Source organism: Stenella coeruleoalba, assembly GCF_951394435.1.
Source record: "Stenella coeruleoalba genome assembly, chromosome: 6".
Classification (NCBI taxonomy): domain Eukaryota; kingdom Metazoa; phylum Chordata; class Mammalia; order Artiodactyla; family Delphinidae; genus Stenella; species Stenella coeruleoalba.
In genome coordinates, this window is record NC_137151.1 from 44,394,250 (window position 1) to 44,420,625 (window position 26,376).

At 35.3% G+C, this 26,376-nt stretch overlaps 1 long non-coding RNA gene across 1 annotated transcript in view; it reads left to right on the top strand.

Annotated features, from left to right (window-relative positions):
• Nucleotides 1-26,376, top strand: part of LOC307187643 — a 472,947-nt gene that overhangs the window by 384,696 nt on the left and 61,875 nt on the right. The window contains exon 6 of the long non-coding RNA XR_013828669.1: nucleotides 16,588-16,623. This is a non-coding gene — a long non-coding RNA (uncharacterized lncRNA). The remainder of the gene's footprint in view (nucleotides 1-16,587; nucleotides 16,624-26,376) is intronic.

Consider the following 26,376-nt stretch of genomic DNA (forward strand, 5'->3'; position numbering starts at 1 on the left):
TAATAAAAGCAGATGGAATCCATTTTGTAAGAAAAAGTATAGTATTAACCATCTTTGCTTCTTTTATGTAACTAAACACATAAAATTATTCTACAGCATTTTTCATTGGAAAGAAACAGTGACAAAAAGGAAGCTATAGCATTTGAACTCGATGGAAATTTTTCTTCAGCTACTCTACATTGCAGATATGTATTTGGTTGGATGCTTGATTGTTTTTGTTTATTTTTTTGCCATTTATATATATTGTCTATTATTTTACAGCTAGAGATTCTTAAAGGAAAATCTATATCAATTTTATTTACAAATGCATATAGCATTTTAAACCATTAAAAAGCTAAATGTGAACACTAGTAATAAGTCAGTCTCTGAAAATTTCAATATTATACTCTCCATGTGTCCTCTCTAATCATTCATACTCAGATCCTTGAGGGCATTCCTTGCGAGTTAGTGGAAGAAGATGGATTCTAATCTATTACTTATATGTACAGTTTCTATGTATAGTATAATGAAAAGTTCATTTTCATTCAGAGTTGAGTTAGAGGGAATTCCCTGGCGGTCCAGTGGTTAAGACTGGCACTTTCCCTGGTCGAGGAACTAAGATTCCACAAGAAGCCACGCAGAGCAGCCAAAAAAAAAAAAAAAGAGTTTGAATCCAGCTGGTATTTCCTAAACTCTGTGATGTTGGGCAAGTCAGTTAATCTGTCTGAGCTTTAGTTTTCTCATCTGAAAAGCAGGGATAAAAATATTTACTTCATAGAATTGTTGAGAGGGTTAAAGTTTAAATCTATGCAAAGCACACATTACAGAGTCCAACACACAGGAAGTACTTTAAAAAGGTAGAGGTGGTTATCGTTATCTCTGAATCTAAAGTACTACCAAAAGGCAGTCCAAGTCAGCCTGAATTTGTATTAGATGCTGTTTTGAAATAAGAATTAAATTTGAAATGTTTCACTTTTTCAGCTGTTAACACTGTATTTTCAAACTTCTAGGTAGGCATATCTTACATCTCTCATTGATTAACCCTCCAATCCAATCAGTGGAGAACTAGCCCTGCCCTGCATGGCCCTTGCCCTTTCAGGCTCCCTTGTTTGAGCTTCTCAGTTTTGTCACTCTAAGTGAATTTCTAGTTACACTTCAATGATACTTTCTTTGATGCACAAAGACAGAAATACTCACAGCTTCTCTATTTTTGCAGCGTCAAACTCTTCTCAGTGTGTCTGTTGATACTGCTTCCTTCACTATAAGTTACTTGAGGGGTACCTCAGGGTGTTTCCCTAGCATTAATACGTTACCTACAAGTTGCTAGAAGAGAAGCAGCTAAATTATTTGAAAACTATGCTATGAAAAAGGAAGTTTAACTAAATGGAAGTTAAACAGTGTTAAAAGCAAGTTTTGCAGTGTAAAACCACATTTGTTTTACGGAAGGAAGAGGTGCAGTTTGTTTTACTCTTCCTTAATCCCTGATTTTCATATCAGAACTCCTCCAGAAGTGTTGCTGGTTCAGCCTGCCATGGCCTTCGTCGTGTAAGGCCACCGTAGCTCCAGCATCAGCCTGGGTCTCGGCCTCTGCTTCCTCTCCTCAGCAGCGTGGAACAATGCCCCGGGCCATCTTCCCCAGCCCTGCCCAGCACCAGGTAATTCAAGCACTGAAAAGATGCAACTCCACCAATCTAGACAATGTTTAAAAATAACAATCCTAATAGAAAAATGTCACTGCAAATGTGAAAACATCATTTGATAGCCACCATTTTTTCCCTTATTTATTGATGACCTAAAAATCAGCATTTTGTTTCAATAGTTCCAAAATGTTCACCAATGTTGTTTGCTATTTTCTTGCTAATACCTATTCATGGGATGCTTTCCGGCCTTGCCACTCACTGACACACAAGCTAAATGTACCGCAGAAAGTCGGTCACCACGTGCACACTGGAGATTTTGGTGACTGAACTTTACTTTGGGTGGGGGGATTGAGGTTATAAATCAGAATGTTTTTAAAGCAGCTAAATCCTATGAAATATTTCTAGAAATTCCATGCCAAAAATAGACTCCAAGGGAATGTAAAGTGTGAGAGTCTGTAAGTCTTTGTGAATATTATGAATGTTGTACCATATTGATGTATTTTGATGCAAAAAAGGAATTATTTAAAAGTAAAAGTCTTGTCATAACAGATTTGAACTCAGATGAATTCAAAGTCTCAATACTTTAGTTTTCTGTTTTCTCTTCTGTGATTTTTTTCACAAACCAAACCAGAGAAATCTCACTGATCTTCACTTTAAAATTATATAATCTGATCTATTTCTCAATGCACTTTTATTTGATCAGTACCCATGTAAGACGAACCCACATGCCCTTAACCTTTTTCATGCTCCTAGGGCTCGTGGAGCCCTTTTCAGCCTTGTAATACGTGCCATAATAAGGACCCAGAAAACAAAAATCCCCACTTGTTCCATTTGCTAGCTAGCGCTCCAATCTTCAAGGCCCATCACTAACCTCGAAATTCTAGCACTGAAGTTAAAGCGGGTCACCTCCAGGGAAAACCACCAGCAATTTCATTTTTAAAATATATTTGATTTTCTTTTCCTAATCTTCTTCCAGCCTTTCTTTCTTTTCCTTTTTTTTCCCTCTTACACTGCTGCGTGCTTTAATTTTGCTTTCAGTCGGTAGTTTAAAAACTTTAGCTTCTAATAACTGGAAAAAATGGTTATTTAAAGATAACTGCAACTTGCTTAACATGCCAGGCTATCATATGCTCAGTGCTTTGAAGCTGCAAATTAATGACGAGCAGGAACAGTGACTATCTTTCAGAGGAAACTGACCTCTTTCTAATGGCACATCGCTAATGTCATCTGTCTACTGCATCTCATTATGTGAATTTCACGGAGTTAAAAAAAAAAGTATCTTAAGGCTGTGCACAAATAAAAAGGACCTTCTAGTATTAAGCACTTTGAAAATTTTTGATCTCTCAAAATACCTTCCTTAGATACTGCTTCCCCCTTTTGTGCATGGCACGCTGCTTATGTCATCTATTCTCTGTGACTAATTATGTTAATTTTGTGCCATAAAAGTAACTGAAGGCTGTTAAGAAATAAAAGCTTTTGAGTGGCCTTATTTCATAAACACCCCTTTTGAGCAAGGCGCATTTAGTCATATTTGCAGTAACAGAAAGAGTCTTGTGCTAAAAATACAACAAAGGCTCTTGAATATGGCCATTTATTCCCACTTTATTAGGTAATTTATGAAAAAGTATGAAGGGAAGCCTTTTTGTTACCATAATTTGCATAAAGCTGGTGCCCCATTAATGAGATAACTTCCTGCCTTTTGTGTATCACCAGCTGGAAATAGAAATGGAGGAACTTTTCTGTAGCCCAATTACTTAACCTGCTGAGTTCAGAGTTGGAAAGTAAACAGGATTCCTATCTGCCAAAGAACTTTATTTTGGTTCCTCTAACCTGATTTTTTAGAATAAAAATAATTAAAAGAAGGATGAACACCAAAGGCTAAAGCTAACTAAATGTCAGCAAGGCCATATGTTAGAATGTATATTTACCTCTGGAGAAAATTACTTAATAATCATATTTCCCGTTTGGAGCACAGTTGTGGGTTTACCTTTGCTGTCATTGGATCAAATGAGTAACTTTTGATCGTGTATATGAACATATGGGACTATACATATGACAAAAAGAAAAAACTGTGAACTAATTTTAGATTTTTTGGAGGGGCATTGAAGGGGGCAGTGAATTGCATTGCAATTTATTACAGTTATGAATTGCAGTCTTTCAGCAAAAGATATTAACAATATTTTAAAATAATAATCATTCTATGCTACTGAAAAATACCTTGGAGATACAATAAATATTTATCAAGGTCCAAAACATGCTAAGAAGAGTACATAATTTTGCCATGAGGGGTAGAAATTCTACACATACCATAAAAGCATAGAAGAATAAAATGGGACAAAAGAAGAGGGGTCATTCTGAAGTCACAGCTTGTATGTACATATGTGCGCATACACCCATACCCACACGTACACACCCACATACACACACGATATTAGAAAAAACTTTGTTAACTCCCCACAAACATGAGTCAATGCAAAGAAAAGTTCTGCTTATCAATAAGTGCCTATATGATTTAATAGAACCTTTGAAAATGACAGTCAAATTAAGCTATTACTCTTTTTTCTCTCCAGTTCCTAATGCCAGCTGTATAAATGTAGCTCCAGATGACACAACGTAAAGGTTGTTCAGTGGTATGTCAACACAGAAAATAAAACAAGAATAAGACCAGAGGGGCAAACCCACTTTCTTTGCTTAGATTTAACAATAAACTAGAGAAGTGGATGGTTAGCTCTATGATCTCATCTTCTTTTAAAATAAGGTCTTGAACACTAAAATTATAATAAGAAGTCATCTTATAATGAGGTCAGAATTTCTGTTTTTCTGTATACCTCATAACGTCTTGGGTAGATTGCATTTACTGAAATAGTGGAAGCAGTTGCAAAAGCCTTGACAACTATCAAGAGCTAGCAAAAACTTTGACAACTATAACCATTCAAATGTGGTTGTGTTTTAACTTGTAAGGTTAAGCACGATCATGAATCATTCTACTTATATCCTTATTCTCTGGACAATCTTCTCTGCAGTTAAATGCAAAGCCTAGATTCCAGTGTGTGAGACAATTCCTTCTCCTTAGGAGACTCCTTTCACCTACACCTTGAATAGGAATTTATTAAGCATATTTTGTTTAACCCATCAATTATACCAGGGCATCATTTCCCAAACATAATAACCTACAAGATAGTTTTTGCATGATACGTTTACCTTCTATGCCTTCTTAGATACCAGTGAATCCAATGTGAGAAATGCTATTCTAAGAGAGTAACTTTCTTATTTGAAGTCCACTGCTGGGGAATTATTTCTTTTCAATTGCTTTTATAGTCTAAAGTTTGTTTTAAGAGAATTATAAGTAGACAAGAAAAACAAGTATTACTCATCCAATCAACGCAAATTGTCTTTGTTTTTAAACATAGACTTATGGAAAAAAGCATAGATAAAAGGCTATCAGGAATACCCTGAGGGCTTCCCTTCCCTGGTGGCGCAGTGGTTGAGAGTCCGCCTGCTGATGCAGGGGACACGGGTTCGTGCCCCGGTCCGGGAAGATCCCACATGCCGCGGAGCGGCTGGGCCCGTGAGCCATGGCCACTGAGCCTGCGCTCCGCAACGGGAGAGGCCACAGCAGTGAGAGGCCCGCGTACCGCAAAAAAAAAAAAAAAAAAAAGAACACCCTGAAATTCCAAACAGTGTCTCTAAGAAGTTAGCAAGAAATTGGTTGGTCTGAATAGACACTTCCTATTCCGCTTTCGTCTCACTATCACCTGCGAAAGAAATATACCCCATGTATCGGTCACAGCCTTCCACTTATTTGTAACTGGACTTGTGACAAAATCTGTAATTTAGATTTTCATGAGAGTTAGTCATGTGAACCACTGAAACATAGAGGAAGAAAAGAGCATAATAGGTAATCCTTTAAAAAACCAAAAATGAGGGCAAACTTAATTAAACTCAGTGGAGAAAGTAGCCAGAATGACAAAGCAAAACACATAAGTGTAATATCTTTTAGTTTAATGTTTTTTGTATCACCAATATTTTATATTCTAGCCACGCTACTAAAATTTCTATATTCTGAATCAAATTTTTCTGATGTAGACCTTCAAATTAGTTGATCTTCCAAAGTTTGAGGGTTGAATGAAGAATTTAAACAAGCTCTGTATAACAGTTAGGTAATACACAGTATTCAGTTTTAGACTATTAATTAAGCAATAATTTGGGGACATATGAAACTGATCCATTTAATTCTTACCCTGCAGGGTAGAAGTCCTTAGGAATATAAAGATAGCTCTTTCTTCCCTTGCCACCTCCCTAAAATTCACATGAACTCTTCCAAAATAGCTCAGAAAAAGAAATCAACAATCAGCATAAAGTTAACGCACTGCTAAAGTTATGTGACAGTATTGAGAAATTTATGGGGGAAAGTTTGAATCAACAAATATTTTCTATATTCCTACTGGTAACTCCAAGGCCTTTTTTTCCTCTGTTCTTTTTTCCCCTCCTTGTCTGTTACAAGTTATGATGTGTGGATGAAGCCTTTTTCCCATGCAGTAATGACTGTATACTGAGATTTCAAGGGGCTGTTCATGACAATCCCATTTTCTGTGTAATTTCATGGTTGTCTTCTTGAATGAAGATATTGGCTGCTCTGAAGCAGGGGGTCAGCCACTCCTGCTCTCTTTCAGTATTGTTCCGGAGTATGTTTCCTTTCAGCTGATGAAAAGTAATTCATCATTTACACCCCTGAATTCTGCCAGCATTTTTTGAACAACTTTTCTTTCCCTGTGGTACCTTAGGCCCATGAAAGAGATAAATAGGTTCAATACAACACTAGGCCCCAGATCCTGGGAGCAGGTTAGGCCTCTGAGGCCCCGAGCTGCCCCTTTCTCATGATAGAGTTTGTCACCTTTCTACCTCTAGAAGTCAAATCCTGTCGACTCAGCCATCTTTCAGGCTCTCTGAAGTGGCTTTGGCACCCACTGGGGCATGTGAGCTTAAAATTGATTTTTTTTAAGATCTGTCAAGTTCCCTTAAGGGACAGAGTTGACAGCCAGCAGGCCTCAACTATCACAAAGCATTCAATGTGTAAAAGACACCTAAGGAACTTCCTTTGAGGGGCCAAAGGGCTTCAGACTTCGTGACACATTGAGAGGGTGCTGTTGCTAAGAAACTGGCTTCAGGCAATAGGATTTTTCCTGTAACTCTGCCACTTTGGGAAGTACTTTAAGCTACCTCTCTCCTTATGGCCAAAGACAACATCAACTATTACAAAAACAAGATACAAAGAAGATGTTAGATGGAATCATTACATGGTTCTTCAGACTCCAACTGCCTACCATTTATGCAGTTTGGGAATTAGCTAACGCTAGTATTTGCACCGCCTTTTAGAAGAATAAAGCACTAGACAATCTAAACTTAATCAAATAATATCTGGTATTTGTTTTAAAAATAAAGGATATCAACTGTTTACAAATTTGGATATTATAGAACACAATGCAGAAATAGATCACTCTTTCTCAACTTAAACAGTGACTGACTTAACACTTTGGTGATAGCATGATGCTACTGTTCACCTCCCATTTGTAGAAAAATAATGCTAGAGCAATTACAGCCAGCTATTTGTTCCTGACCTAAGTCTACCAGATCAAAGACTATTTAATTCGGCCTTTTATTTAGCCATTTCTCCTTATTTCAAATGTTCTCTCAGAAGTCAAAATAATAGGGAGAGGATTTTGCTATGTTATTTTAAAGACTAAGGAAGTGTTCTTTCTGATATTGATTTTTGAACAGCTTTAGTATGGCAAGCCATGCTTTTGTTCTAAATAAAGAGGAAAACAACTTAGCCTCTTTTAGCGACCACAGCATAACCATTTTCTTTAGCCAAACCATTCGTGCACAGCAAGCGCAGCATCCTTTGGAAGATTAGTGATTTCTCAAAAGAAGTCAGGAGACAGATTTTCAAATTCAATTCCAACCTGTGTGGTTTGAAGGCTGTGAAACTTTCAACAACAATATAAATACTGCATGTGTGTCTCTCTCTCCCGAGGCTGGATTTTGCCAACTGGAATGTGAAAGGCCAATTGTATAAGCAGGTGTAGGTCTGAGTTGAAAGGATTTGATGGCATTAATCTCCCTTTAAGAGGTCTTGTTTTCATGGGCTGTTGTCAAATATAACTGGGTTGTTCTGTGACTATAACTGCAGTTATGTGTCCCTTGTCATAGAGAAGTGCTCTAGCTTTTTTTTTTTTTTTTTTTGCGGTATGCCGGCCTCTTACTGGTGTGGCCTCTCCCGTTGCGGAGCACAGGCTCCGGACGCGCAGGCTCAGCGGCCATGGCTCACGGGCCCAGCCGCTCCGCGGCACGTGGTATCTTCCCGGACCGGGACACGAACCCGTGTCCCCTGCATCGGCAGGCAGACTCTCAACCACTGCGCTACCAGGGAAGCCCAGTGCTCTAGCTTTTGAGGGAATTTCTACACGACTTTTCCAAAGACAGTGCCAGTGTTCTCGATACAGGGAGGCAGTATGGTAAGTTGAAAAAAATACAGGCTTTCGTGTCAGACATTCCCTAGGTTTGAATATTGGATTGCAGGAGCTGTGTTGCCTCAGCAAATTTATGAAACTTCTCTGGGACACAGCTTTCTTGTGTGTAAAATAAGGACAACTACATCTGTGGATTAGATGAGGTTATGCATGGAGATACCCAGCATAATCATTGGAATGGAAACTCAATAAATGGAAATCATTATTACTCGGAAAGGCCAAATATATTCCATGATTTCATGGTCTTTGGCACCAAAGCTCAAGACATGATGGATATTAGGAATTGTGGACTTAAATAAGCAATTTTCCTGCTAAATCCAAACACTGAACATGTTAACCTCCAGACTAGAGAGATTATTACCTAGGGCTATGTAAAGACAGGCGTGACAGTTATGAAGGGGGTAGCCTGGTCAAAATATAAAAGGACATGCTGAGACATTGTCTGAATTTAGGATTAGACCTAAGTTTACTAACTAAAGTTCTATACAGAAAGGACAGGTAAGAATAGACATTGCTACTACCATACTTCTGTTGTTGCATAAGCTTGATTAATTTGCTTTGTCTTTAGTGACTGGTTAGGTCCTGCAACCTGTAACATGAATACCTTGCTCTCACTGGACGAGCACTTGTGGTCCTTCTGCATGTTGGTCCACTCAAGTCATTTGGTCGGCATTCCTAGTTTCCTGGATTAATTAGGGTAGACGGAGCATCAGTGTTTTTTGAAAAGTTTTCCCTGTGATTCTTAAGTCTAATCAGGGCTGAACATTGCTGCCATCAGTAAAGAACATTTGATAACTTAATTATCATTTTTCTCACAAAATGTGCTACCTGTCAATAGTCATAACTAAGCTTGCAGGAGAAATACTATTGCTAATAGGTGGTCACTGAGTAGCTGGAGGCAAAATAAAGCAGCTGAGGTTTCAGAGAAGAGGAAAGGGAGTCTTTGCATAAAAACAGAAATTACACTGTTATCTCACTGCCTCCTCTTGAGAATCAGTAACACACACAACAATCTTACTCAACAAATTGTATTATCGTACAACTAGCCACCAAGTGTTAAAAGTTTCCTTTAATTCCTCTTCCATGCAGACACACTGAAGGAATAGAAATGGGACTTTGGACTTTCTTTTTCCAGCGTCCACCAAGGCTGCATGTTATCTAGTTCCCTTGTCTAGGAATTTTTCCTGACCCCAGCAGTAAATTAGATGTGCCTGTTCTGTGTTTGCCTAGGGTCCTCCAATTTCCCTATTATATGGAGGGAGAGAGTGAATGAAGGCTCTGAACACAGTGAGATGTATTTTTTGTTGAATTCTAGGTCATAGGAGAAAGTACTAATGTGTGGTGGGATCATTCTTGTTTCCCTGATGCTCATATCAGTGTTTGTTGATTATAGGCACTTAATACACATTTGCTGAGTGTTTGAATAAATAAATGAGCTATTCCCACCAAGACATTTCTAAAATAAACAGCCCCCCACCAAAAGGTTTAATATGCCTAGAGTTTTTGCCCAAGAATCTAACGATTATTCTACCACAAAATTTTACATATTCTTCTCAGAGAAGCTAACAAAAATATTGTGGCCAATAGAACCATAATTCACCAGAGAAAAAAAAGAAAAAAGATGGATTTTCTCTCCTGAAGTGAGAATACTTTGGAATTCATTTAGGAAGGGAAACTAGGTGGAATAGTCACATCCTGCCTCCAGGTTGGGAATAAATTCATCAGCAGGTTGGGAAAAAATAAGCACCTTTATTCCTGATAAAGAAAAACTGCAAAAGTGTCAGTGCTTCATTTTGATGCAACTCTGTGTTCACAAGGTCATCATATTACAGTCATTATGGTAGGAGGCACACTTCCCTCCCTGGTCTATTATAACTGGCCGTAATGTACCACAGAGGCCCAAGATGTTCTCTTCTTGACTGAGCTTGGAGAGTATCTATTTCACAGTGTATTCCCCTTAAAGGGAGAGTCTGTGAATGGCAATAGGCAAGACACTTGTCTGTATATAAGCATCAAAGACAGAATGGGAGTAAATGATGCACTTCATGGAGTTGCATTACTTCTTCAGTACAATTTATGCACAAAGAAAGAAAGAAAGAAAGAAAGAAAGAAAGAAAGAAAGAAAGAATTTGGTAAATGGACTCTAGTGACCTGAAAGAGTTAATGTGCTTCTTCCCACTAGAAACAGTGAACCATTTATATGTAGGCAATCCCTTCTTTTCTCCTGAGTTACATCAGTGCTGCAAGAAACATTTTGAAATGGATCTTCACAGGCTCCAGGGATAGAGAAAAAGGATTTTTTTTCTTCACTGTCAGTAGTAACTACAAAATTAATTTGTAATTTTTTTTCTTGTGTATTTTTTTTCCCCTTATGGTATCACTCGGAGAAAATGGCTTGAAAGACTTGCTTTCTTACATTTGGAATCACTGTTATGGGGAGGTTACCTCCCTGGTCGTCTTAGTTCATCCACACAACAACTGGAGGAATTAGCAAATATTTTAATTTATAAAATAAAGAATAGCCAAAAAGAGCTCATCTGTCCTTCAAACATTTTGATAGTTTTCTATGAGTTAGCTTCTCTCTTTATGACCTATTGTCAATTCAATTCTCATTATTTAATATCTGTTTCTGGATATTTTAAATATGATTTTGCTTAGGTTGTTCTTTTTAAAATTACATCAGCTATCTCTTTTAGTTACAATTTAAATGAATATTAAATGCATCACAACCTTTTTAAATTATAATTTTCTCCCACAAATTCATCATGCATTATAAGATTCTGATAAATATGCTTTTGTGTTTTTTGCGTTCTTGCCAGAATATCTTTTCCCAGGGTAACCTCTCTTGGATTCCTTTATTTTCACAATACATACATATCTAGGTGTTTCAATAGTAAATATTTTTCAAACATTAAGCATTCATTCACTTGTTTATCATATTCTAGAGTATGATTTCGCAAATCATTTTCTTTAGCTGAGTGCAAACATGAGATGTACTTATTCTCCTTTAACAAGTTTCAACCCTGCAAAGGAAATTTTATATAGAAAAAAACATTTCCTACTCTATTTTCTCTTCATGCCCTGGAGGTGTATTTCAACATTTACAAAATACCTGACTATCCTTATTTGCCTTAATGTCTATCCAAAGATTATCTGCTGTGTCAGCTAAAACACTCAGAGCTTCTCGTTTCGCTGGCTATCATATCCGTGCAATATTGAAGTCTCCCCCTCCTTATTTGGTTTCTAGTTTCAGTAAACCTTATCCTAGCATTTTAAATCCTCAGTCATTTCCCTGACTCAACCATATCACTACTATTTCAATAGTATCACGCTTATCCCTGATACTCAAATGGGTACTTATCATCGATAAGGCTTTGATGTAATAAATCCTTGATATAATATCGTAGTTATCCATATGAGATATAAGAGATATAATCAAAAATGAAAGCAGAAACTTAAGATACAGAGTAAAATATATTACTTGCCAATTTTCCACAGTAACTTTTCATCATTACTCCAAAATTACTTTTTAATGCAAAGAGTAGTTTCAATCACATTGAGGCCCACATGATTCAGATACTATCATAATCACAATTAGATTACATTACTGCAATCAGGAATGGAGATCATTAAGAGAAAGAATATAAATTGCTTTAGTTTTACAAGTACTGAGCTAGCAAAATTATAATTAATCTCCATTTATAATCTTTTCTTTCATAGAACTGCAAAGCATGCTACTTTTTTTAGGCCATCAATACAAATTAGAACTAAGTAATAAAGCCCTAACTACTACTACTGTGCTGCTCACAATTGAAGAAACTTCCACATCATGTACAGAAGGCTTTTGATGCAAACAGTGCCCTTAGAATAGATTGTTTCAATGCAATAAGCCCAACTATTACAAGGTGCTGTTTAAAAAACAGAATGCCGCAGAGACTCTCTCTTTTCAGAGTAATCAGTTTGTGCATTCCATTTCTTAAATGAGATGGCGCTACTCATGTGAGATGAAGAAATAATGACTTAGCGGTCACAGTGAATGCATCTTTCTGTGCATCCCAAGTTTTTAAAATATAGTCTTTAAGAAGTACAGGAAATAATAAGAACATGAAAAAATAAATAAATTTGCAATCTGAAGACCTTCAAAATACAACCAATTCTAATTATATATTAACCATTCATATTTTTTCAGTGAGTTATGTTGTATACCTTAGTATTCCAAGTTCCTCCATTGTCCAATATATACCTTTTTGTTTCTAGTCCTTAAAACTCACCTCAAATTAGAACAGAATATATTAGTAAGTACAAACAGTAATAAATGTAGACGAATTTTATACAGGTTTACAAACTTTTCCCACAATTCTGAAATCAAAACAGTTCTAAAAAAAGCAGATGATTTGGAGGAACTTATCTGGTGGCAAGTGGACCCCACATGAAGGCAAACTTGGCATGAACTTATTTGCCTTCAAAATCTGACCTCAACTGACAGGAGACTGCTCGTTGTCTTTATGTTATTTTGTTATTCTTACAAGATATGGCTCCAGATCCCACTGGAGAATTAAATAATATATGGTATATATAAGTATCAGATTACCTTTTTTAAATGGGGAAAACCGTTTTCCAAGAGACCTCTTGCACCCAGGGTTTTATATAAGGAACTACAGACTCAGTAGCTGCATAGAGGTGACTGATCACAGTTGAGTCATAACTGTCTGTCACTGACAGTTGTCTCCTGTGCCTTTTGCTTCTCTGTGCCCAGTACCCTCCTTTTGGTGCATTTTTGCTTTCAGCTTCCCTGAGTCAGAGCTTTTCACCATCATGCTTTGCCATGATTCTGATCCATTCAGCCAGATGGGGATATGGGGACCTGCAGCCCTGGCTGGGGACCACCAGCTTCAAATCTACACATCCAGTTACTCACGTAACCAGTGTTACAGTAAGCTGCACAGATATTATTGATTTCCATGTGTGCCACATCTTGGAAAATGTTTGGAAGCATTGTTTTGGTTATCCAGTTTCTTCATACCTCCCACTTTTCACATACCAGGCTATTGATAACAATGCCTGACATAATGACAATGGTTATTTGCTGAGTGTTGAGTGTATAAAATGTTTCCATTCTTATTAAAATGTCTCTAGTTTTTAGAAATAGGAACATAAAGCATTAGTTTCAGGAAATCAAAGTTTCAGAGATCTGGCTATGGATGATTTATTGGAAATGCTGAGTCATTCCAGTGTAGATTGATGTACTTCTAAGACTGGTCCTCTAAAGACATGGCACATTTAAGTATAAGGAAGAAAAACTAGGTCTACTATCCTGTTTATTTGTAGCAAAATCCTCTATTAAGCAAAAAATATGGCAGCATAGGTTTTAAGAGTCATAAATTATAAAACACCTTGACAGCTGATAAACCTCTTAAATTCTAGGAATTTGTAATCATCCTTTGCAAAAACAAGAATGGGGAAAAATAATTATAAGAGAAATATTTAGCTGCTTCATTTTAACTATAAAAACAGAATAAAAAGTTTTATTTATAGATAATTGTTTGAGTTTAAATTGTTAAAAGGATATATTAGAGGGTTCTACACTGATTCAAATTTAATTAAACAATGCGCACACTGCTGCCCAAACTGTATTTCTACCGTATATGTGAAATAGTAATAATTTAAAAGAACAAAATAATAACTGTACTTATAGGCAATGAAATTAGTTTTTAGTGCTAATAAACTCATGCTTTGCAGCTCTTTGGTAGGAATTTTTAGGAAAACTGAAAAGCTTTGTAGAAATTTTCCTTGTCATGCGAGACAATATGTAGAGTTTGATTCGGAAAGAAAATTAAGAGTGAAAAAGAATAAGTAGGAAATTTGATCTCACCTTATCAATAATGACTAGAAAAAGTATAAGTATTTTCTAAGATACCCTGTGAATGAGATAATAAAGTATCAAACAGATCATATTATTTATAAGAAGCAAATTATCTGTCTCATCTACTACAATTTTAAACAATTATAATACATCCATAGGATAGTTTTCCTTCTATTATAATTAATTAATATATCTGAATCAGATGCCAATAGGATACTGATATGAAAAAACATTGACATTACGGAGACACAAAAATAAATATTAAAATCCATTTCAAAATACTATAAATGAACAAGAAAATACTATCAGAGTTAAGAGGAGGGAGTTTATTTCTGACTGAAGTCATTAGAGAATATTCTGTGTGTGTGTGTATAATGGCCTCTGAAGTCTAAATTTCTTAGACAAATATTTAAGTTTCTCTAATATTTAGTCTCAATCTGGGTTTATATTCATATAGGATAAGTTCTGAGTTAGTTTTCTTGACAAGTGTACTTGGAGAAAAGCATTAAGACTAACTTTGTTAGACAGTGAAAAGTATTTGTCTTAGGGAACATTGTTTGGAGAATATTCATTTCTTCGTAGTACTTGAATGAATTGGATGGTAAATGATTGAAGAGACAGAAGAAAAGTTTCAGAGTAGAGGCAAGAAAAATAATGACCTGCAGTGGGGGAAGGAATAGGGCATCAATATTTTGAAGAAAGTATTCACACACCCTAGGGGATAGGAAGAGGTTTTGTCTATACCAAGTTATCTTTTCTAGAAATGTTATACAAATTATATCATTCAATATGTAGTCTTTCATGTCTGGCTCCTTTCACATTATTTCTGAGGTTCATCTATGTCATAAGATGTTTCAGTAACTCATTGCTTTTCACTGCTATTATTCCATTGTATGGATATGTCACATTTTGTTTATCCATTTACTAGTTTATAGGCACTTGTTTTATCTTGGGGCTATTACAAATAATGCTTCTATGAATATTCACACCCTAGTCTTGTAAACAAATGTTCTTAATTTCCTAAGTCTATAATCCATTTTTATTTATTTTCTTGTATGGTGTGAGGTAAGTATCATAGTTTATTTTCCTCCCTATGGATATCAGTTGCTCCACCACCATTTGTATAAAGAATATCCTTTTCAAATTGAATTAACTTGGCCTCTTTGTCACAATATTATCACAACTGATGATATATATTTGGATCTATTTCTGGACTCTCTATTCTGTCCCACTGATATATAGGTCCAAATTATGCCAATGGCACAGTTTATTAATTACTATAGTTTTATGATACATCTTGATATTAGGTAAGTACTCTCGTACTCTTCTTTTGTAAAATAGTTTTGACTATTCTAGATTAATTGCATTTCCATACATATTGTAATTTAAGCTTATAAATTTCTACTGAAAAAAAATAGTTTGCTGAAATTTTGAGGGGAATTAAGTTGAATCTACAGATCAATGTGGAAAAAATTAACATGATAACATTCACATGAGTCTCTCCATTCCAATGGCATAATACATCTTCTCAATTATTTAATTTCTCCCAACAGTGTTTTGTAGTTTTCATTATGTAAATATTACACATATTTTGTTTAATTTACCCCTAAATATTTTTGGTTTTAGATGTTATTTTAGTAGTATTTTTATTTTAATAGTCAACTGTTTGCTAGTATATAGGAATTTTATTGATTTTTTTAATATTGACCTTGTACTATTGCCTTTGGCATGTTCAGTTATTAGTTCTAATAGCTGCTTTGTAGATTCCTTAGAATTTTCTATGCAAACAATTATGTCCTGTGTGAATAAAGTTAGTTTTATTCTTTTCTAGCCTGATAGAGTTTTATTTCTTTGTCCTGCCTTACTGCAAAGGCTAGGAACTATAATGCAGTGTTTAACAGAAGTGCTGATGTTAGGGAAAAAGCATTTAGAATTTTGCCATTATGTGTAATGTAAGCTCTGTGTTTTTGTAGGCCTTAATAAAAAGTTGAAGTTCCCTTCTATTCTTAGTTTGCTGAGTGTTTATATTATAAATGAGTGTTAAATTTTATTAGCACCTCTATCTGCATAGATTGAGATAGTCATTGTTCCTCTTTTATTCTGCTAATGTGTTAAATTATATTCCTTGATTATTATAATAAACTTACTTGTTATTTTAGAATAGATTTAGATTTACAGAAAAAATTCATGAAAATTGATAGGACGGAGATTTCTCATATACCTCAGCTTCCCCTATTATAAACATTTTACTTTTGTATAGATCATTTGTCACAAATAAGGAACCAATATTGATACATTATTATTGACTAAGATCTGTATCCTACTCAGGTTTTTAAAAAATTAACTAATGTCCTTTTTCTGTTTCAAGATTCCTTCCAGGATACCACATTACATTTAGCCCTCATATTCCAAATCCTGGCTATGACTATGACAGTTTCTCAAATCCTGGCTTTGGCTATGACAGTTTCTCAAATGTTCCTTATTTTGATAACCTCTACTGTTTTAAGGAGGACTTGTCAGATATTTTGGAAAATGTTCTTCAATTGAGATTTGTCTTATATTTTTCTTATCTTAGATGGAGTTATGGGCATTTGAGTGGAAGACCATACAGGTAAAGTGCCATTTTTATCACATAATATCAAAAGAAGTACTATCAACATGATATCACTGTTGAAGTGAAGCTTGGTTATCTCGCTGAGGTGGTGGTATTAGGCTTCTCTACTGCAAATGTATTATTTTTCTCTCTTTCCATATTGTACTTTTTTTTTTTTTCCATATTGTACTTTTTGAAAGGAAGTCGCAATACATGGCCTGCTTTTAAGGAACAGTAAGTTATGCTCCACCTCCTTCAGGGTTCAGTAACTATATAAATTATTTGGACTCTTTTGTATAGGAGATTTATCTTTCCTCTAATTAATTTATTTATATCAGGAGTACTTATAGATATTTATTTTATGCTATTTTCATCAGTGCTTTGTAATTTTTCACAAACATATCCTATACACATTTTATTAGACTTATTGCTAATGATTTTATTTTTGTCATAGGAAATTGTATTTAAAAAAAAGTTTCAATCGTTCATCACTGGTATATAAGAAAGCATTGATTTTTGTATATTGATATTGCGTCCTGTATCCTTATTATCCTCACTTATTGTTTCAGGATGCTGCTATTTTTATTATTATTTAGATTCTTATAAATTCAGGTCTTACATTTAAATCTTTTTTTGTTCTTTGTCTTATTGTACTAGTTAGGACTTCTAATATGGTATTGATTAGGAGTGATGAGAGTATCCTTGCTTTCATCCTCATCTTACTGAGAAAATATCCAGTTTCTTATTATTAAGTAATGTTAGCTATGGATTTTCTGTAGCTTTTCTTTATCAAGTTGAGCAATTTCTCTATTCCTAGTTTGTTGAGAGGTTTTTACCAGGAATAGGTATTGGATTTCATCAAATATTTGTTCTGTATCAATTTATATGGTCATAAGATTTGTCTCCTTAACCTATTGGTATGTTGAATTACACTGATTAATTTTCAGTTATGCAAGTCTCCTTGACTACGTTGAAAAAATTTCACCTGTTTGTTTTGTAAATGCTTTTATACATGGTTATATTCAATTTGCTTATATTTGAATAAGGATTATTACATCAATGTATGTGAGAGATATTGGTCTGTAGCTTTCTTGTAATGTCTTTGATTTTTTAAATTAGGCTTATACTATCCTCATAAAATGAGTTAGGAAGCGGTCCCTCTGTTTCTATTTTTTGGAAGAGATTGGGGGGAATGTTTAACAGAAATATATATATATATATAATATAATATATATATATAGAGAGAGAGAGATATTTGTCATAGATTAATTGACCATAAGTGCATGGGTTTATTTCTGGGCTCTCTATTCTGTTTCATTGATATATGTATCTGTTTTTGTGCTGGTACCATGCTGTTTTGATTACTGTAGCTTTGTAATTTGGTTTGAAGTCAAGGAGCATGATACCTCCAGCTTTGTTTCTAGTTCTCTAGATTGCTTTGGCTGATTGGGGTCTTTGTGGTTGCTCTTGCTGTGAGGTGCTGGAGTGGGCACTTGGCGTGGGCCAGAGCTTACACTGGGGCAGTCACAGGAAACTAGCCAGAATCCAGGGCAGTTTCAATCTGCTTCCTCTGTCTTGTGCTCTTCATGAGTGTAATCTAGGTTTCTTAAAGCCCTTCTGTCAGTTCCACTGGTTTTCAAACAAACTAAAGGGATTCATCCTCCCAGTGATGAACCCCAAGACTGGGGCACACAGTATGTGGTTTGAACTATTCACTCTCCAGGGAGCATATCTGAGCCCATGTCATTCCCCACTTTGGCATCTTCTCCTAGGGATGCTGTTCCCAAGATCTGATAGCTTTTCTTCCCTTCCCGTGGATGGGACTCTGTGTGGATCTTTCTTACAACCTTGGTTGTATATGTCTTTCTGCCAGTCTCCAGTTTGTTTTCGGTGAGAACTGTTCCATGTGTAGACGTATTTTTGAGGTGTTCTTGGGGGAAGGTGAGCTCTGTGTCCTCCTATTCTGCCATCCTCTTTAGTCTCTCCAGGAAATTGATTTTAAATCAGTATTTGTTGGACTAATGATTGCATCTGTAAATCAATTAATAAATGAATCATACATATATTTTTATTGAGTGCTTTCAATATGCCAGACATTTGATCAAATTCAATTCCATAAATATTTGTTGAGCATGTTTTATGCTACAGACACTACAAGCTATTGTGGTAGGCAACATTCCTGTAACCTGAAGAGGTTAAATAAGTTCAAGATCTATATTCAAATAAAGAAGGATCGTTTCATCCAACAAACCAAAATGTGTTTCTGCTAGATTAAAGAAATATAAAAAAGTAAGTCAAATAGAAAAAAATTAATGCATTTCTATCAAATTTTCAAAGTCAAAAACATCTTGAGCCAAACAAAATAGAATTACTTAAGGAAAAAAACTGATTTGTAAACTAAACATGATTGGAAAAACTATACATTAAAAATAAAATAAACAAATGACGAGGGCAAATTCACAGCCAGTATAATGAAGATCTAGTGTCACTGATAATCAATTAGGTTATACAAACTGATGTGAAATACACTAAAACATGGACAGACACATTTTCAATTAGCATGAATTTAAAATTAAAGCAAAAATGCAACCTGTAAATAAACGTGTAGGAAATTTTCAGCCTAAAATCAAATATGTAAATTAAAACAATATTACTTTTAACACTAACAAAATTTTGGAGGGAAAAAACTTTTAGATACCTAAGGATGCCAAAGATGTGAAAAAATCTGCAATATTTACAATGCTGTTGGTATTGTAACTTATAATGCTTTATAAAGAAATTTTGCATTTTGAGAAAAATGGTATATATCATATGATTTTTGAACACCACTTGTGGGTTTTTTATTAGAAAATGAATTCTACTTTATATCTTATAATTATTTATAACTATAATAAATTAGAAAAGCCAACGTGGTTGGGAAGATTAGAATGATTGAAGAAATTATTACATCCACATGAGGAACTATTTAGTGGCTCACATATCATAGTGTTAAGAACTTAAGCTTCAGTATCAGATCCTCTTCATTTGAATCACAAATGAAACATAACTACCAGTCTGACTTTATATGTTTTTTGAAAATTGCTGTGCCTCAGCTTATTCATTTGTGAAATTTGGATACATATGGTTGTATATATATTTGTATATGTACATACACATGTAATTGTACATATATTTGCCCACGTAGTTGTTTAAATCCATGTATTACAAGGTGGAATATCTCTGGAATAATTCCCATAATATTTTGGTCAATAAAGACCTTTTATGCTTTTACTCTAAGCCAGATGCTCAGGATTCATAGATGAATAAGAGACTGTCCTTTTCCTTAGGGAAATTCTTTTTGACAGCATACATTCAAAAAGAGGAACATTTCTATCAACAGGATTTGGTGGAAGAGGAAGGAGGGAGGGAGTCAATTTTATCTGAGATGTTTTTACTTTTCTATCATTGTAGAGGCTTTTTTCCTCCCTTAACCTATATAAAACTTAATTTTCAAATCCTGTTAAAAAGAATATCTATTCTTAATTAGTTTAGGAGTTATGGTAGATTATCCACTGAAAGATTAATTACATGCTTTCCAGTGAAGTATTATAAACCATAAGTTTAAAGTTGGACCAGATGCATTTCAGCCCTGAAAACTCATTAACCATCTGACCATGTTGCACATATGGTAACAAAGTGAAGAATGTATCCAGTCAAACACACATAAACACTTCTTCATCATCATAGGACAACTGCCTCTTAAAGTATGCCAGTAATCGTTCTATTTCTTATACCTACAAATATCTAGTTTAGGAACAGGGAAGCTAGCTAGTGAGAGGTTTAGAATGGTAGGTTTGAAAACCCACACTAAGCAGGTAGAAATCGAGACTGCTGATCTAGTCTGCTTTTGTCGCAAAATTCAGCATTTATCTCTCTTGATCTCAAGTTTAAAATGAGTTTTGGATTGGAAATGTGAAAATCTATATTGGGAGTGGACATTTTCTCTAGTATTGGGGAAATCACCAGCACTGATTTTATTGGCCAAAAAAATTAATACCTAAATGATCTAGCTATTGGTTTATTGGAGAGGAATATACTCCACCTCCTTGGCAGGTATCAAGCTTCAGGCATATCCTAAATCTCCTTCACAATTCCTCTTTTTACACAGTATGACCACTGACAAAGTAAACATTTTATGCAGCTCTCCCCCCATCACAAGATGGCAGCCAGCCTCAGCAGCCTGGACCATGTGATAAATGAGGTGTGAAGGGAAGTATTTGACAGTTCCATGTAAAAAGCCAGAATATGTCTATCCATAAATATACCTGTCAAAATAGTTTACATTTTGTTTCTTTCAATAATTTTTTTGCCAAATGTCTTAATTTGATAGGTATTTACACATGAATAACGAACGCTAGATTTATGCTTGTTCTGTATTTTGATGAAACTTATTAATCAAAAAAAGTTTATGAAAGAAAACAATCTGTTCATCTCTTTCTTTGAATTGGATAATCCTTTTGAATTCCATAATAGCCAGCTTACACTTTTATGATGTTGCAATATGCCCATATTGGCAAAAGAGGATCCTACCTTTTTATATGATTCTTGAAATATATCCATTTCTTCACTGAATTTTCAGTTTTAATGAAAAGTGATGGTGAGATAACTGTTTTTTAGTATGAGTAGACAGTTCTGTATGTGTTCACAGGTACAGATGGGCCTACAACAATGGTCAAGATCTATCACGTGAATAACATTTTCCTCTTTATGAATATGAAAAAATAAATGGCAACTTATTATTTCTCCTACTTTTGAAATGTAATGAATAGAACTGATGATAATTACTAAATTTCTAAATATATACACTAAGTTGCTTGTGTGTTTTAAAAAACAACCTGCGTTATTATCTTTTTTATGGGTTTTTTTAGAATAACTTTTATTTATTTGCTGATTGTGGATGTTTATTTTCATGTAAGAACTTTAAAGAGTGTGTGAGCACTGTTATTAAAATAAAATGCTTGAGAGAAAGGGGACAATATAGTCTGCTATAAAATGCACAGGGAAAACTCATAAGCATCTATTCTTTAAATATGTTATTACTACTTTTTCTTTGTATTCATTTCCATTGCTATCTGTCTTTATTAACTTAGTAATAAAAGGTTGAAGTTTACCAAAGATTCATAGACTGAAGGAAAACAGTGATAGGGATTGCATGAGGCATGTAGTATCATTTAATTGAATTATTTGATTATTTTAAGGTCATTTTAAGTAGATGTTATCTTCATGTCACAGACAACATATTTAAAGGTTCATGTCTCATAGACGATCACACACATGAATGAATAGGTAGTACATCTTATCGGAATAGGTAGTACATCTTTAATTAAACAGAAAAAGAAAACTCAGTGATTATAGTAGTAAATGAGTAACTAATAAAGAAAGAAATCATTCTGGCTTAAAGGGTTTTGAGGTTATAAAGAAGAATAAGCACCCACAATTTGATGTTTCTATTTTAAATTTCAGTATAAAATTTCAAATATTTCTGCGATAGTGTTTATTTGTACCACTACCTCATTCTTTAATAATGTTATATACCAATCATCAATTGTAAAATAAATAAAAATGGAAAAAAGAAAAAGTAAAGATACAAGACAAAGATAAAACCACAGCCTGAGGGCTGCAGTTCTGACCACTGGCATCCTTGTGGCCAACATGAGGAGAAACATAATACGTTATTTTGCAAAATTTTTTCTAAAGAAATTAAAACAGTTGCTCAACCCAACAATATTTTAAAGAGAGATAAGCTGTGGAAAGTTGGGATGAAAAATAATAAATCCATTAGTAAATCTCAGAAAACACTACAAATTCTGGTTGTAAGAAAATATATTCTTAACACTTCAGCACAATGATTTGCTCCAGGGAAGAGAAAACTGTTCAAAATTTAGTAAAGGATAATAAAATACTTTCTAAAAAAATGTGACCTTACGTCTTGACTACTATCATTACCTGATTTTAACCTTTTAAGGTTTTATGGATTTGGTAGCTTAGCTATATGTTTTATTAAAAATATTTTTAAAGCTTTTTAAATGCAGCTAAATTAACTAAGATATCTACAAGAATGTTCATCTTGTATTCTGAAATGTTAGCACATTATCTGGGGTTTTATCTCTCAATATAAATTTCTATACTAATACGGAGACTATATGTAAAATATCATAGAAAACTCATGATTTGCTTCTAAGCTACTATAGTATGTTATACTGAAGGAATATTTTTAGTTGAGGTCTTCATGCCAGAAGCTGCAGCTTAGGGGTCTTTTGATGTTGAAATGGAGACGTAGGTAAAAACCAGAGCATAAATAGGGAAGACAAGTAAAAGCCATGGAGCACCTACTATGTGTTTGAAAGTGTGCTAGGCAAGTTCACATTCATTTTCTTATTTAATTTTTAAGACAAATCTACAAATTTGTTATTTTTATTCCTATTTCCATATGAGAACATGGTGATTCAGGTGGATTGATTTTCTTGCCAAATGTTACACAACATCAATCAGGCAGCAAAACCCAGGTCTTTTGGCTTTAAAGCCTTTTTACCACACATCACACTTTCAAGGAAGTAAATAAGTTTCTTAGTCTTTTCCATGTGCCTTTTCAAGCCTAGACAATTAATTTTGTTGACTATAATGCTCCCAGCACTTTCATGCTGAATCCTGTTCAATCATTTTGGTATCCCCTTCTGACCAGGCCTCCTACTCCTCAATATCTCTCTTTCATATCCACAACTTTCAAAACATAATCACCTGTATTTCAGTAGGATCACATTCTCACCTGCAAGTCCACAAACATTTGTGTAAGAAATGGATCAGGATGAAAAACTAAACATATCTTAATACCTGCTGAACCGTTTAGGTAAATTGTATGGATGCTGAGATCTCTCACTATGACTTGAATATTTATTATAAAATATTTAACATCAAAAATATATGTATCTTATGAAGATGTGGAAAAATTGGAACTCAAGCACACTGTTGATAGAGTTGTGAAATGGTACAATTACTATGGAAAACAGTATGGCAGTACCTCAAAAAATTAAAAATAGAACTCCAATATGGTCCAGCAATCCCACTTCTCAATGTATATCAGAAAGTAAATAGGGAGTACAGGGTCTCAAAGAATTGAAAGCAGAGTCTCAGAGAGATATGTGCACACCCATGTTCATAGCACCATCATTCACAATAGCCAAGAGATGAAAGCAACCCAATGTCCATTGACAGACAAACGGGCAAAGGAAATGTGGTATATCCATACAATGGAATATCATTCAGACTTAAAAAGGAAGGACTTTTTGTTACATGCTACGGCATGTAAGAACATTGAGGCGTTATACTAAGTGAAATGATCTCACCACAAAAAGACAAATCCTGTATGATTTCACTCATATGAGGGTTCTAAAGTAGTCAAATTCATAAAAAATGAAATAAGAAGGGGGCTTACCAGAGGCTAGGAGGAGGGGGGAAATGGGGAGTTGTTTGATGGATACAGAGTTGCAGTTTCACAAAAGGAGAAAACTTCTGGAGATCTGTTGCACAACACTGTGAGTCTACTTAATCTTACCGAACCATACATTTAGAAATGATTAAGATGGTAAATTTTAGTCTGTGTGGTTTTTACCACGATTGAAAAAAATAAAAACATGGGTCTTATAAGAAGTGAAAGACAGATTGGTTCAAGATGGTGGAGTAGAAGGACATGCATTCACTCACTCTTGCGAGGACACCAGAATCACAACTAACTGCTGAACAATCATCAACAGGAAGACACTAGAACTCAACAGAGAAGATACCCTACATCCAAAGACAAAGGAGAAGCCACAATGAGATGGTAGGAGAGGGGCACAATCAAAATAAAATCAAATCCCATAACTGCTGGGTGGGTGACTCACAAACTGGAGAACAATTATACCACAGAAATCCACCCACTGGAGTGAAGGTTCTGAGCCCCATTTCAGGCTTCCCAACCTGGGGGTCCAACAATGGGAGGAGGAATTCCCAGAGAATCAGACAATGAGGGCTAGCAGGATTTGATTTCAGGACTTCAACCAGACTGGGGGAAATAGAGACTCCACTCTTGGAGGGCACACACAAAGTAGTGTGTGCATCAGGACCCAGGGGAAGGAGCAGTGACCCCATAGGAGACTGAACCAGACCTACTGGCTAGTGTTGGAAGTTCTTCTGAAGAGGCAGGGGGTGACTGTGGCTCACCATGGGGACAAGGACACTGGCAACAGAAGTTCTGGGAGCTTGGCATGAGCCCTCACAGAGTCCTCCATTAGCCCCAGCAAAGAGACTCTAGTATCCAGTGCTGGGTCACGTCAAGCCAAACAGCCAACAGGGAGTGAACTCAGCCCCACCCATCAGTAGACAAGCAGATTAAAATTTTACTGAGCTCTGCCCACCAGAGCAACACCCACCTCTACCCACCACCAGTCCCTCCCATCTGGAAGCTTGCATAAGCCTCTTAGATAGCCTCATCCACCAGAGGGCACACAGGAGAAGCAAGAAGAACTACAGTCCTGCAGGCTGTGTAATGAAAACCACATTCACAGAGAGATAGACAAAATGAAAAGGTGAGGACTATGTACCAGATGAAAGAACAAGATAAAACCCCAGAAAAACAACTAAATGAAGTGGAGATAGGCAACCTTCCAGAAAAAGAATTCAGAATAAAGATAGTGAAGATGATCCAGTACCTCAGAAAAAGAATGGAGGCAAAGATCGAGAAGATGCAAGAAATGTTTAACAAAGACCTAGAAGAATTAAAGAACAAACAAACAGAGATGAACAATACAATAACCAAAATGAAAACTACACTAGAAGGAATCAATAGCAGAATAACTGAGGCAGAAGAACAGATAAGTGACCTGGAAGACAGAATGGTGGAATTCACTGCTGCAGAACAGAATAAAGAAAAAAGAATGAAAACAAGTGAAGACAGCCTAAGAAACCTCTGGGACAATATTAAATGCAATAACATTCGCATTATAGGGGTACAAGAAGGAGAAGAGAGAGAGAAAGGACCAGAGAAAACATTTGAAGAGATTATAGTTGAAAACTTCCCTAACATGGGAAAGGAAATAGTCACCCAAGTCCAGGAAGCGCAGAGAGTCCCATACAGGATAAACCCAAGGAGAAACACGCCAAGACATATAGTAATCAACTTGGCAAAAAATAAGACAAAGAAAAATTATTGAAAGAAGCAAGGGAAAAATGACAAATAACATACAAGGGAACTCCCATAAGGTTAACAGCTGATTTCTCAGCAGAAACTCTACAAGCCAGAAGGGAGTGGCATGGTATACTTAAAATGATGAAAGGGAAGAACATACAACCAAGATTATTCTACCCAGCAAGAATCACATTCAGATTCAATGGAGGAATCAAAAGGTTTACAGACAAGCAAAAGCTAAGAGAATTCAGCACCACCAAACCAGCTCTACAACAAATGCTAAAGGAACTTCTCTAAGTGGGAGACACAAGAGAAGAAAAGGACCTACAAAAACAAACCCAAAACAATTAAGAAAATGGTCATAGGTACATACATATTGATAACTACCTTAAGCGTGAGTGGATTAAATGCTCCAACCAAAAGACACAGGCTTGCTGAATGGATACAAAAACAAGACCCATATATATGCTGTCTACAAGAGACCCACTTCAGACCTAGGGATACATACACACTGAAAGTGAGGGAATGGAAAGAGATATTCCATGCAAATGGAAATCAAAAGAAAGCTG